We start from the raw sequence: 13,750 nt of genomic DNA, 5'->3' as shown, positions 1-13,750 counted from the left end.
CAGTGGAGAGGGATTTTTGATTTTTAATTTTTAGTTTGATGTGTATGTGCATGCTTGCTTTTTGAAAGTATTTTTTTTTTTTTTTTAGTTTGTTTCTAATTTTTTGCCATAATTGTAAGAAACCACTGTAATGCGTGTTTGTGTCGGGTGGGGGGGGATGTTCGGGGGGATATATATAATTTATATATTTGATTCCATATTTTATGTTGTGTCTATTGGTTTTTATGAATGGAATCAATAAAAATGTTAATAACAAAAAATGCTTGTGGCAGTAATGCTTGGTTAAGCTTGTTTTGCCTACCGCCATAAAATAGAAGAAGAAGAAACAAGATGAACAAACACTGAAATCAATTAAATCAAATTGCTGGAGGGATGGTGCTACATTCAGCACTTATGAGTCACAAGGATGCCCAGGCATCAGAGAGTTATTTGTTTGCATTGATTCATTCACATTTCATTAGAGAGAATTATTATTTGTATTTTTATTAGTGCTGTCAGTTGATTAATTTTTTTAATTGCGATTAATCGCATATTTTTTTGTTGTAGTTAATCGCATTTTACCGCAGATTTCATCCTTGAGATGTTTCTACAACTTGATTGGAGACCACCTGTGATAAATTCAGTTGATTGGACATGATTTGGAAAGGCACACACCTGTCTACATAAGGTCCCACAGTTAACAGTGCATGTCAGAGCACAAACCAAGCCATGAAGTCCAAGGAATTGTCTGTAGACCTCCGAAACAGGATTGTATCAAGGCACAGATTGAAGTATTGAAGGTCCCATTGAGCACAGTGGCCTCCATCATCCATAAATGGAAGAAGTTTGGAACCACCAGGACTCTTCCTAGAGCTGGCCGCCCAGCCAAACTGAGCGATCGGGGGAGAAGGGCCTTAGTCAGGGAGGTGACCAAGAACCCGATGGTCACTCTGACAGAGCTCCAGCATTTCTCTGTGGAGAGAGGAGAACCTTCCAGAAGAACAACCGTCTCTGCAGCACTCCACCAATCAGGCCTGTATGGTAGAGTGGCCAGACAGAAGCCACTCCTCAATAAAAGGCACATGACAGCCCACCTGGAGGACTCTCAGACCATGAGAAACAAAATTCTCTGGTCTGATGAAACAAAGATTGAACTCTTTGGCCTGAATGGCAAGTGTCATGTCTGGAGGAAACCAGGCACCGCTCATCACCTGGCCAATACCATCCCTACAGTGAAGCATGGTGGTGGCAGCATCATGCTGTGGGGATGTTTTTCAGCAGCAGGAACTGGGAGACTAGTCAGGATCAAGGGAAAGATGAAAGCAGCCATGTACAGAGACATCCTTGATGAAAACCTGCTCCAGAGCGCTCTGGACCTCAGACTGGGGTGAAGGTTCATCTTCCAACAGGACAACGACCCTAAGCATACAGCCAAGATAACAAAGGAGTGGCTACAGGACAACTCTGTGAATGTCCTTGAGTGGCCCAGCCAGAGCCCAGACATGAACCCGATTGAACATCTCTGGAGAGATCTGCACTAAGTGCAGCACAAAATTCATACCACGGATCCATGCCAATTAAGCTGCAGCTCTGGCGACTTCCATTGTCTCACCAAGAGGCTGCTAATAAGGTCTTGTTGGACATGAAGCAGGTGGGTATTATTGAGCCCTTAGAAGGTGAATGGGTGGAAACTATAATCATAGTCCCTACAAAGGGTGGGCAGTGGAGGTTTTGTGTTGACTATAAGCACTTTAATAAAGTTACCCGAAATGACTCTTACCCCATCCCATTTGTAGGTGGACTTAGACACTGGACTTAGTAGCTGGGTCATCTTGGTTCACCTCATTAGGCCTCCTTAGTGGCCATTGGCAAGTGCCGCTTACTCCAGATGCCAGGCCACAAGTGTCCTTTTGCACTAATAGGGGGTTATGTCAGTTACAGGTGCTCTGTTTTTCCCTCTGCAATACTCTTGCCACATGTTCCAGGTTAATGGACAAATTGTTGTCTGGAATCCATTGACATAGTGTTTGGTGTACCTGAATGACATTCTGGTCCATGGCAACTCTTTCCAGGCTTCGCTGGAAGCCCTCAGAATGAAGTGGATAGGGTGAGCGAATCTTGTTTGAAGTTTCATCCAGACAAATGTCACTTTTTGAGGAGGGAGGTGATATTCTTGGGGCACAAGCTTTGGGTTCAGTGTATTGGCACATTGGAGGAAAAAGTCCAGGCTGTGAGAGACTGGACAACTCCCACAAACGTCCAGCAGCTCAAAAGCTTCTTGGGTTTAACTTCATATTATCGTTTGTGTGTGGCTTTTACTGTATAGGAGACTCACTTTTCAGACAGCATGAAGAAACACCGCCGCTGCCATGAAAAAAAAAAAACTGAATATAATGTGTAATTTAACTGATATAGGTTCACAGTATGAGAAGTCTTTTTAAAAGCATAAAAGTCTATATATTTATCTAAAATGTAAAATGATTTATATTAACTTAATAGTATTTAATGAAGTGCACTGTAAAAAAAAAAAAAAAAAAAAATCCTGTTAAATTTATGGTAAAAAACTGGCAGCTGTGGTTGCCAAAATTTCTCCGTAAAAATACTGTAACCACATTTTAGGCTTGATGGGATGTAATTTTGATGCCTCTATACTTTACGTTGCATTACCGTCATTTATATTATTAAATGATAAACTTGATATATTAACCTTGGGAAAATGTAAAAATCTGCTTTTCACTTTTTAATGTATTGTTAATCACTGTAGTAATTACATAAGGGCACATGATGACATGAAGTTCATCAATAGTGGCCCTTTCAGGAGCAATGACCAATAAACATGTAGAGACACTCACACAAACATTAAACACCATCAGGGTAACACATGTGAAATTAAAATAATGCAATAACCATTAACTAAACTACATCAAATATAATGCAAAACACCCCAACGTACACAACAAATATTAAAAATAAGAACAAACATAACTATTCCCATAAAATATAATTATTATGGGAATTCTAGGAACGCCAGCTTATTGTTTTTTTACCATAATTTTAACAATGATTTACCATAAAAAGTACATGTACTGTCTTGTTAAACATAAAATACATTTTTATCATTAATTATACAGGAAAATCATACTAATTACATCTAAAAAAATTAAAAAAATCATTTTACCATAAAAATACATTTATTGCCTTTTTAAATATATTTAAAAAATGTAATGTATATTTTAAGGCAACGTCCCGTTAACCAATTAACGTTTTTTTACTGTAGAATTTTTACAGTCTTTTACCGTTAACATTACAGATATTTTTTACAGTGTGCAAGCAATGTCACTTTGTGTGATAGTCTACAGTATCATTTTAACCAGTATATTTGTTCATGTGCAAAGAAACATCACACAATAAATTTGTCTTTAAAGTGAGAGAATCACCTTACGAACACTTCTGCAAGCAATAATTGTTTCGAGGTTCTCAGCATTACGCACTGCATACAGTTACAGTACGTACAGAAATGCAATGAAACTCAATAATACATTTTAATGTGCTGCTCAAAAGATAAAAAGGTTTCCTGATCTGTCAAATAAACCATCTTATAATATTTTAAAATGTAGGTATAATATATTAAATCATAATATATACATTTTCCTGTGAAGCGCCAGAGGTGGGTAGAATAGCCAAAAACTGTACAAAAGTAAAAGTACTAAGTCTTTTAAAAATTAATTACTCAAGTAGAAGTAAAATTACTAATGTTAACAATTACTTGAGTAAGAGTAAAAAAGTATTGCATTAACCCTTGCCAGCCGGAGCGTTCAAATTTGGGAACAATTATTCCCATGGTTCCTGTCTCAGTATCTTCACCGTCCTATCACCGATTTTATTTCTGAAAACTGCCAGATACTCATGACAATATAGGCTAAAAGCACATATGATATATGTATCATCATCCACATCATCCTCGATTTGCCTGAGTGGAGCCAGAGAGGATATCCCGGGAGACTACCTCCAGTGTTGGACTTACTGCTTCAAATTGAAAACTGAGGCGATCTTTCGAGGTAAGACAAGTTATTTAACATGTGTTGTCGATATTGTCTATTGAAAGTCAAAACGTTTTAGTTACGAAGCATTTATTTGTAAGAGTAATGCTAGTTATTTCTGAATAAAATGACATGACCGTTGGCGTTCATCGGACAGGCAGGTAGCCTCTATTTGTAAGCAAATTTCTGTGAAACTTGCCAAATAAACGATGAACCGTCATCGGCGAGCCTCTTCTTTTTATATAAACGTTTTTTTTTTTTTTTTTTGCCAGTTTCTGTGAAACTTGCTAAATAAACATTAACTAGCAATACTATGTACATTTTAACTAAATATCAATAACTTTGTTTGCCAGGCAAAGAGCAGACGCTGTTCAGACCTTTTTTTTTTTCTTTTTTTTTTACACTGTTCAGACCTGCCTAGAAACTGGCCTGCTAGTTAGATAAATTATCTAACTTGTTGATTTTCCCATTTAATAAAAAAAAAAAAAAAAAACAAATTAAAGAAAATCATGCCCCTCAGTATTAGGTGGGTTTTTATAGCCTATCTGCGTTCGTGGGGTTTATGATTATTTTGTTTTCTCTTCTGTGTTCTCAGGAGCTGAGGGCCCAGTGTAAGGGGGCTAGCCATTCCCTGCTAAATGGTGGTAGTTCCCCTGTCACATGCGGAGTGCTGTGTATTCACAACTGATTCACCTGTGTGCTTGTGTGAGTGAGAGTGTACACTTGTGGGTGAAGTGTCTTTTTATCGGGGGAATCGCTGCGCTCGGCTAGCCTACCTGCTCCTAGTAAGCCTTAGCCCTCTGTGGTCAGCAAGTGTATATGCTGTTTTATGAGTGTGTGTGTGTGAAGCCTATTACAAACCACGAAGTTGACTGCAGTGCTCATAATTTTAATACACTTAAGTGATAGAATGAGCGTACAGTGCCCATCTGACTTATCTAATGTTAAAATAAATAAAACTATTTTTCTACTTTGGTATTCACGTCTCTTGCCCTTTTGTTTTGAAACAATGAACCTGTGTGCCCTTTTCTATTTGGGATTGGGTTAGTATTTCCCTGTTAATTACAGGGTCAGCTTATCTATGGGTTTTCCATCTAACATATTAGAATCTGCAGCATTCTCCCCACTCTGCTACAAGTGTATGGATTTGTGAAGAACACACTGCTGGCTACCAATTGTTGTACTTTTTTTCTGTTGTAGAGATGGATAGAGAATATGGCTCCCTGCTTTTGAGGGCATGAGCACACAGGAGGAAGACCTGCTGGACCAGGAACTACTGCAGGAAGACCCAGACCACGAGGAGATGGAGGATGAGATTGAACCTGATCCCCAGCTAAGACCATCAACTGGGTATGTTTGAATGTGTATGTATTGTTTCTTTCTATTTCTCATATGACTGATACTCACAGTAACACTAACACTATTACTCTTATTATTTTGGATATGGCTAGCCATTCTTGCACAGGTCCCAAGTCAGCTAGAAAGCGTAAACGCTTCCCTGACTCTGTTTCTTATCCCCTGTACCCTGACATCGATTCACAGGCACCAAAAACCTATCCCATTTAAGCCTAGCTGTCCATTCGGTATTGACTTAGGTAGCGTGCGTCAGGCTGTGCGGTCAACCTCCAATATGATGTTGCAAGAAATTGACTTTTTTCATGCTGTTTTTTACTCAGGCTGTAGTTGCTGAGATATGCAGCTTTACAAACCGACAGGGGTGGGAGCTCGTCCTAAACTGTCCGTCATATTCCAGCTACCAAGGAGCTTGGATGGAGGTGACCCCCGAAGAATTAAAAAAATTTACTTGGTTGCTCATTTACATGGAGTTTTCAATTCTCCCTGATTCCCATCGTCATTGGGGAACCAAGTCACTTCAGGGCTCGTGGGCCAGGGGATTTATGTCATGTGACCGCTACAAGGCTCTTTTAGCATCTCTACATGTTGTAGACCCTACCACAGAGGATAATGAGGATCACCTTAGGAAGTTGCGTTATCTTATGGACCACCTCTAACAAAAATGCCAGCAGCTCTTTCAGCCTAACCAAAATCTCGCAATAGATGAACGTATGGTCAAGCCTAAAGCTCAGTCAGGATTTAAACAATACATGAAGGGCAAGCCTACTCGGTGGGGTTTTAAATTATGGGTAATTGCAACATCAGACTCGGGTTATACTCTTGACTTTAATGTTTACACAGGTAGTCGTGATGGGCGTCACTGACTTGGCCACAAAGTAGTTGAATCGTTACTGTAGCCATTCAAAACCAGGGCCACAATGTTTGGTTTGACAACTTTTACATGTCCCCAGCTCTTATGGTTAAGTTGTTAGAAATGGGAACTAATGCCTGTGTGACATGCAGGGTGAATCGTAAACTGTTTCCTGCAGAATTTAAAGACATCAAAAGATGAATGCAAGACAGCTCGTGGGGATATGAGGTGGTGTAGGATTGAGAGGAATATACTTGTAATTCAATGGAAGGACACACGTGCAGTTACATGCCTCTCCAATTTCCACAATGCGAATGGCTCAACCGAAATTACTAGGTTTGTCAAAAATCATGACAACTGGACAAAAGAAGTAGCCCTCCAGCCCACTGTCATCAGCGATTATAACAAAAACATGGGCGGTGTTGATAGGTCAGACCAAATGATAAAATCTTACGACTTCATACAAAAAAACTCAGAAGTGGTGGAAGATGCTTTTTTTCACTTCATAGACATTACCGTCATCAATAGTTTCATATTGTTTAAGGAATGGCAACACATTCATGCACTAGGGGATGAGCGTAGACCGGTGAACTTAACCAAGATAGATTTCAAACAAAACCTGGCTCGTCAGCTGGGAGGTATCGATATTCATGCAAGTTTCCATTTGCATACACTAAAGCCTGTAGTCCCTCCTTCATCATCACTCCACATAGCCCATGTCCCTAAATTTGAAGAGTCCTCTAAGAGATGTTGGCTGTGCTATCGGAAAAGTAGGACTGAAAATAAAACTAAAGTAGCTTGTTGCGCACCGGAATGTAATGGCAAAAGACTTTGCTTGGTTCGCGATAGGAACTGTTTTCAGTCTTGGCACTCAGCTGAGTGTGACGAAAAGGCCTAGGTTGGGCTATGTTTACTGTTGTTGTTGTCCTCTCCCTCCAGTCTTTTCTCCCTCTCTTCTCTCCACTGGTATTGCAGTTGTTGAGTATTTATGAATTTATATACATATATTCTGTTCCTGCACTCTTTATTAAAAATGTGTTTACTGTAGATAGTTCGAAAGTTTGATTTTTTATGTTTTGCTGTGCAATGTGTGTGTAATTCTAATGTTCAAATTAAATAAAGTGTGTGTTTTATTGAACACATAAAATGTATATTTCAGTGTTTGTGTCCTTCAATTTCAGATGCAGTCTCAATTTATTATTACAGGTGCTCAAAAGGAGTATTTGAGGTGTGGTCATGTGAAATGTATCTTAACATTCTAAATGTTTGTTTTATTCTCTTTTCCCACTAATCACTAGAATGGTCATAACTTTTAAACAATAGATTATATTTCTAATCTGTCTGCTATTCTACATTGCCCACAAAATTATGTATATTTCATGCACTCTAAGTTTCCCTCTATCTTGTAATTAAAATGGTTGAAAATGCAGTTGTCTGTTGAAGTATGGTGGCCGGAGAAGATTTTTGTAAAAATTGCTGTGTGAAATTTTATTGTTAAAGGATGATTAGCCTTAAATAATCATACATATATTTACATCATTTGAAAGCCCTAGTTATTCTCTTCAATGTGGTATATACAGTTCAGGGGTGTGATGTTATATGAATATGAATGTAATATGGATATGAATATCATATTCTGGCACAGAATGGAATTTTCGGAATTTTGGGCACAGGATTTAAAGGGTTAAAAGAATACTCAAGTAGCGAGTAACTAGTTACTTCCAATCAGATTATTATTATTAACACCTTGCATGCATGAATCATGTGCCGATGTGATCCTTTATACTAGTGGTTGACTGATATATCGCCGAGGCCGATAAATCAGCCGATATTCGGACTTTTTTTTATTATCGCATTGGCCGATACATTTTCCCGTTTGAATGATTTGTTTCTTTAGGGTGTCGAAAATCACCTGCTTGCATGTGAAGCGACTGAGACATTATAACAACCAGTCACGTTCATGTAGTTGTTATGTGCCATCGTGTTACTACAATAATAGACTGGTGTGCAACACAGTGTAATTTAACGGTCCGCATATCAGAGCCACGACAGACGCATTTGAGCTCATAATGTTAAAGTGCTTGCCTGTTTCATTCTCCCTCTCTCAACAGTTCCTTGTAACTTTAACTGTCTTGTCTAATGATAAAAAGGCAAATATCAATAAAACTAATATCATATACGTACACTATATTGCCAAAAGTATTCGCTCATCTGCCTTTAGACGCATATGAACTTAAGTGACATCCCATTCTTAATCCATAGGGTTTAATATGACGTCGGCCCACCCTTTGCAGCTATAACAGCTTCAACTCTTCTGGGAAGGCTTTCCACAAGGTTTAGGAGTGTGTTTATGGGAATTTTTGACCATTCTTCCAGAAGCGCATTTGTGAGGTCAGACACTGATGTTGGACGAGAAGGCCTGGCTCGCAGTCTTCGCTCTAATTCATCCCAAAGGTGCTCTATCGGGTTGAGGTCAGGACTCTGTGCAGGCCAGTCAAGTTCTTCCACACCAAACTCGCTCATCCATGTCTTTATGGACCTTGCTTTGTGCACTGGTGCGCAGTCATGTTGGAACAGGAAGGGGCCATCCCCAAACTGTTCCCACAAAGTTGGGAGCATGGAATTGTCCAAAATCTCTTGGTATGCTGAAGCATTCAGAGTTCCTTTCACTGGAACTAAGGGGCCAAGCCCAGCTCCTGAAAACAACCCCACACCATAATCCCCCCTCCACCAAACTTCACAGTTGGCACAATGCAGTCAGACAAATACCGTTCTCCTGGCAACCGCCAAACCCAGACAGTCCATCAGATTGCCAGATGGAGAAGCGTGATTCGTCACTCCAGAGAATGCATCTCCACTGCTCTAGAGTCCAGTGGCGGCGTGCTTTACACCACTGCATCCGACGCTTTGCATTGCACTTGGTGATGTATGGCTTGGATGCAGCTGCTCGGCCATGGAAACCCATTCCATGAAGCTCTCTACGCACTGTTCTTGAGCTAATCTGAACTTTGGAGGTCTGTAGTGATTGACTCTGAAGAAAGTTGGCGACCTCTGAGCACTATGCGCCTCAGCATCCGCTGACCCCGCTCTGTCATTTTACGTGGCCAACCACTTCGTGGCTGAGTTGCTGTCATTCCCAATCGTTTCCACTTTGTTATAATACCACTGACAGTTGACTGTGGAATATTTAGTAGCGAGGAAATTTCATGACTGGACTTGTTGCTCAGGTGGCATCCTATCACAGTACCACGCTGGAATTCACTGAGCTCCTGAGAGCGGCCCATTCTTTCACAAATGTTTGCAGAAGCAGTCTGCATGCCTAGGTGCTTCATTTTATACACCTGTGGCCATGGAAGTGACTGGAACACCTGAATTCAATTATTTGGATGGGTGAGCGAATACTTTTGGCAATATAGTGTATATATGCCATACAGTATATATATATATATATATATATATATATATATATATATATATATATATCGTCTGCAAATATGTACATATCTCATTTAAACAGATGTAATAACCAAACCTCACACAACTAGAGCAGATCCAGCATCCTGTGGAGCACCCTGTGGACCTCTAAAGCATGTATTCAATCAGTCTCTGCTCAGCAGTTCCCTGTCACTTTTAAATTTCTTTTCTAATGATAAAAGGCAAATATCATTAAAACTTATATTATATACCATCTGCAAATATGCAGATATCTTGTTTAAAAAGATGTAATTCACGAACCTCACGAAAATCCAGCGTTTTCTTCCTGTCGAGCGCTCATCTAATATCTTCCTCTGAAGTGCGTATTCTATCAGCCAGAATCAAAACTGCAGGATCAGGATCAAAAGTTCCTCTCATTCACAAGTTATGACAGTCACTCCGTGACAATCCAAGCAGGCGATCCAGGCTGTTTAAACTGTCAGGAGATTGCTGCTCACGCTGGATCCGCACGAGGGCGTGAGTGCAACTTCAAAGTAAAAGCACTTCACGTTTGCTATAAGTAAATGTCTTATTCGCTATGCACTATTTGTACAATTGGTTTGATTCTGTATTTTTTTAGATAACGTGGACATGACATCCATGGTAGCTTGACTACCGTGTGTACTATTTTCTTCTTCCTAATATATTAACAATGTCTTCATGTGCAAATAAATTACTAAAATTTGATGACTAAACAGAAATCAGAAGAAACTGCTATCTACCATTAAAAATACATTCTTTTTTACAAAGATAAAGTTTTTGTTGTTACGTGCCAAGGTGTTACTACAATAATAATCCGGTGTGCAGCACAATGTCATTTAAACGCACGAAAATCCAGAGTTTCCTTCCGTCGAGCACTCATCTAATATCTTCCTCTGAAGCATGCATTCCATCAGCCAGAATAAAAACTTCAGGATCAGGATCAAAAGTTCCTCTGATTCACAAACCATGACAGTCACTCCACGGCTGCATCCGAAAACGTAGGCAGCTGTCTTGCTGCTTTGCTGCCTAATCAGTTAATGGCTTAACTGGCAGCTGTTTTGAATGAATGGACAATCCAAGCAGGCGATCCAGGCCGTTTAAACTCTCAGGAGATTGCCGCTCACACTGGTTCTGCACAACCCCATAAGTGCAACTTCAAAGTAAAAACGCTTCATGTGTGATATGAGTAAATGTCTTATTCACTATGTACTGTATGTACAATTGGTTTGATTCTGTATTTTTTGAGTAAATGCGATTTACTAATGCACACATGCCATCCATGGTTGCTGAACTATTGTGTATACTGTTATTTCCCTCTTCCCTATATATTAACAAGTTCTTCATGTGCAGATAAATTACTAAAATTTTATGACTAAACAGAAATAAGAAGATACTGCTATCTACCATTTAAAATACAATATTTTTTTCTACAAAGTTAAAGTTTAGTGTGAAATGGAGTAAATATAGTGCTAAATAAAAGTTTATTCATTTTAGCAATATAATGTTTATGTTATTTACTATATTAAATTGTGTGAAATATCAACATTGTATCGGCCTGTCGGCCACCATTGCGTACACTGCGTGAAGTATGTTTTGGCATTTATAATCAATGACACTACAATGGATGCAACGCGACATCACTTGCGTCCAATGTAGACAGTTTGTAACATGGATTTATAAGCACTGGTGTATTGTAGCAATGATATAAGAAAATGTATAATGAAAAACTGAGGTAAATAGAGCCCGTAGTTACAGAATCATGTACAACTTACCGCTACATGTTTTCTTAAGTTGAATCCGTAATTCTGTATGCTGACATTTCCACTTGTTTTGGTGTTGAATAAAGGCATCAAATAAAAACAACTCTTCATTTTCACTGTGTGAAGTGATAAAAAAGTGTTTGTTTTGAGCCCTTGCTGCTGGCCTGCTGCTGAATGATGAGTGATGAACTCAAGTTGAGTGACAGCATCACTGTAAAGTTGATGGAGTTCCGGTGCCATAAAAGTCCCATTCATAAATATCTCAATAAATTATGCGTTTATTAACACTTGTTAATTTAAAACCAGTAATGTAATGATAGTTATGTCTACCATTTGTAATGAAGTAAAAGTAAAAATGTTTAATTGAAATTTCACTTGAGTAAGAGTAAAAAGTATTCACCATTAAACCTACTCTTAAAAGTACATTTTCTCCAAAAAGTTACTCAAGTAAATGTAACAGAGTAAATGTAGAGTGTTACTATCCACCTTTGTGAAGCGTGCTTTAATTTGGAGTGAGACATACTGGGGGAGTGAATTTATTGTGTCACTTTACTCACAGCTGATTGGTACAGTATCAGTTTGTTATCTGAAACCCAGAATAAAACCTGCTCCGGAGCAGGTTAGCCGTGTGGCGTAAGTTGCTATGGGGATGAACACCAGTAAAAACCGACCCACCTTCTTGAGCATGAAAAACCAGAGTTTGCTCAAACTAAACTCAAACTTACCTGAGTAGCCACTGAAATCAGCTTTGTGCAACAGGCATTATGCGGTCAATAAATTCAGAAATTACCTCAGTTTTGTATTGAAAGACACTTGTATTAAAGTGCTCTATTTCCCTCAACTTTTTATAAGGATAAATTAACAAAGGAAAAAATGTGGGATGCTGTTGTTGCATATTCCCTGTTTGTGACTAGACTTTTATGTTGAAATTCTTTAGTTCCCTGTTCCTGTTTCCAGTGTTAGTTTTGTAGTCCTTTGTAGTTTCATTTTATGATTGGTTTACCTTGATTGTTTCCCCAGGTTTTCATCATTCCCTTGTTTTCCCTTGTGTATTTAAGCCCTTGTTTCCCCTGGTTTCTTTGTCAGTCTTCACATGTGTTACCTTATGCTCTGTGCTTTGTTCTCTGTGTTTTGTTTCTTTGTATTGTGAGTTAATTTGTTTACCTTTGTTTTATTAAAGCTGCGATTAGATCCTTATCCTTGTCCTCGCCTGCCATATTACAGCTGTACCTGGCTGTTGGTGAAGATCGGAGTTAACATATTGGAAGTGTGTCCTTTTTGTGAGGAAAGTAGGTACTTGAAACTAAACATTTTGGCTGGTGCTTGAACAAAGAGATAATGCTTTTCAATGGATGTGCATAATTACTTATTTCTGACTATATTATTAAGCTATATTATTAAGTGGGATCGAACCAAATCGAGTCCTCTGTTGTGCAAAACAACATTCAGGCTCATCGTCCTCCCCTTCAACTAAATTATGTTTAAAAATGTACAGAGCTTATTGTGTTGGCTGTCACTACATGAAATAATTCTACAAGACTGCATTAGATTACACAAGCGTCATGTAAATATGATTTAACGATGATCAAGTTTGTAACAATAGCTCATTCCTAATCTGATTCTGTATAAAGTGCAGCAGTTTCTGCAGCAGAAACACTGCTGGTGTAAAAGCACATGTGTTGTTGCTATGCCCCTGCATCGATCAATATGCCATGCCAGCTCTAATGCATTATGCCATTAAAGCAAAAGGGTGACATACTAAATTCTACAAAATTCTGAAATCTGTATCTTATGTAGTTTTATTATAATTATTTAGTGTGTGTGTGTGTGTGTGTGTGTGTGTGTGTGTGTGTGTGTGTATATATATATATATATATTGCACAGTATGAGAGAGATTTAAACTATATATTACAGGGATTTTCAGTTTTAGCTTATGTTTGTCCTTTAGTCTGAATGGTCTCTCTTTTATACACAAAAATACATAAAAAATGTAAAGTACTCCTCATCGCTGTGTACAGTGCATCCGGAAAGTATTCACAGCGCTTCACTTTTTCCACATTTTGTTATGTTACAGCCTTATTCCAAAATGGATTAAATTCATTATTTTCCTCAAAATTCTACAAACAATACCCCATAATAACAACATGAAAGAAGTTTGTTTGAAATATTTGCAAATTTATTAAAAATAATAAAATGAAGAAAAAAAAAATCACATGTACATAAGTATTCACAGCCTTTGCCATGACACTCAAAATTGAGCTCAGGTGCATCCTGTTTCCACTGATCATCCTTGAGATGTTTCTACAACT

General features: G+C 38.5%; 1 pseudogene; it reads right to left on the bottom strand.

The window, feature by feature from the left end:
• LOC127433209 (interferon-induced protein 44-like) overlaps positions 1-12,658 on the bottom strand; it is a 32,782-nt pseudogene extending 20,124 nt beyond the window's left edge.
• Between the last annotated feature and the right edge of the window lie 1,092 nt (positions 12,659-13,750).

Source organism: Myxocyprinus asiaticus, chromosome 43 (assembly GCF_019703515.2).
Source record: "Myxocyprinus asiaticus isolate MX2 ecotype Aquarium Trade chromosome 43, UBuf_Myxa_2, whole genome shotgun sequence".
NCBI lineage: Eukaryota > Metazoa > Chordata > Actinopteri > Cypriniformes > Catostomidae > Myxocyprinus > Myxocyprinus asiaticus.
This window is presented reverse-complemented; position numbering and strand designations above follow the sequence as displayed.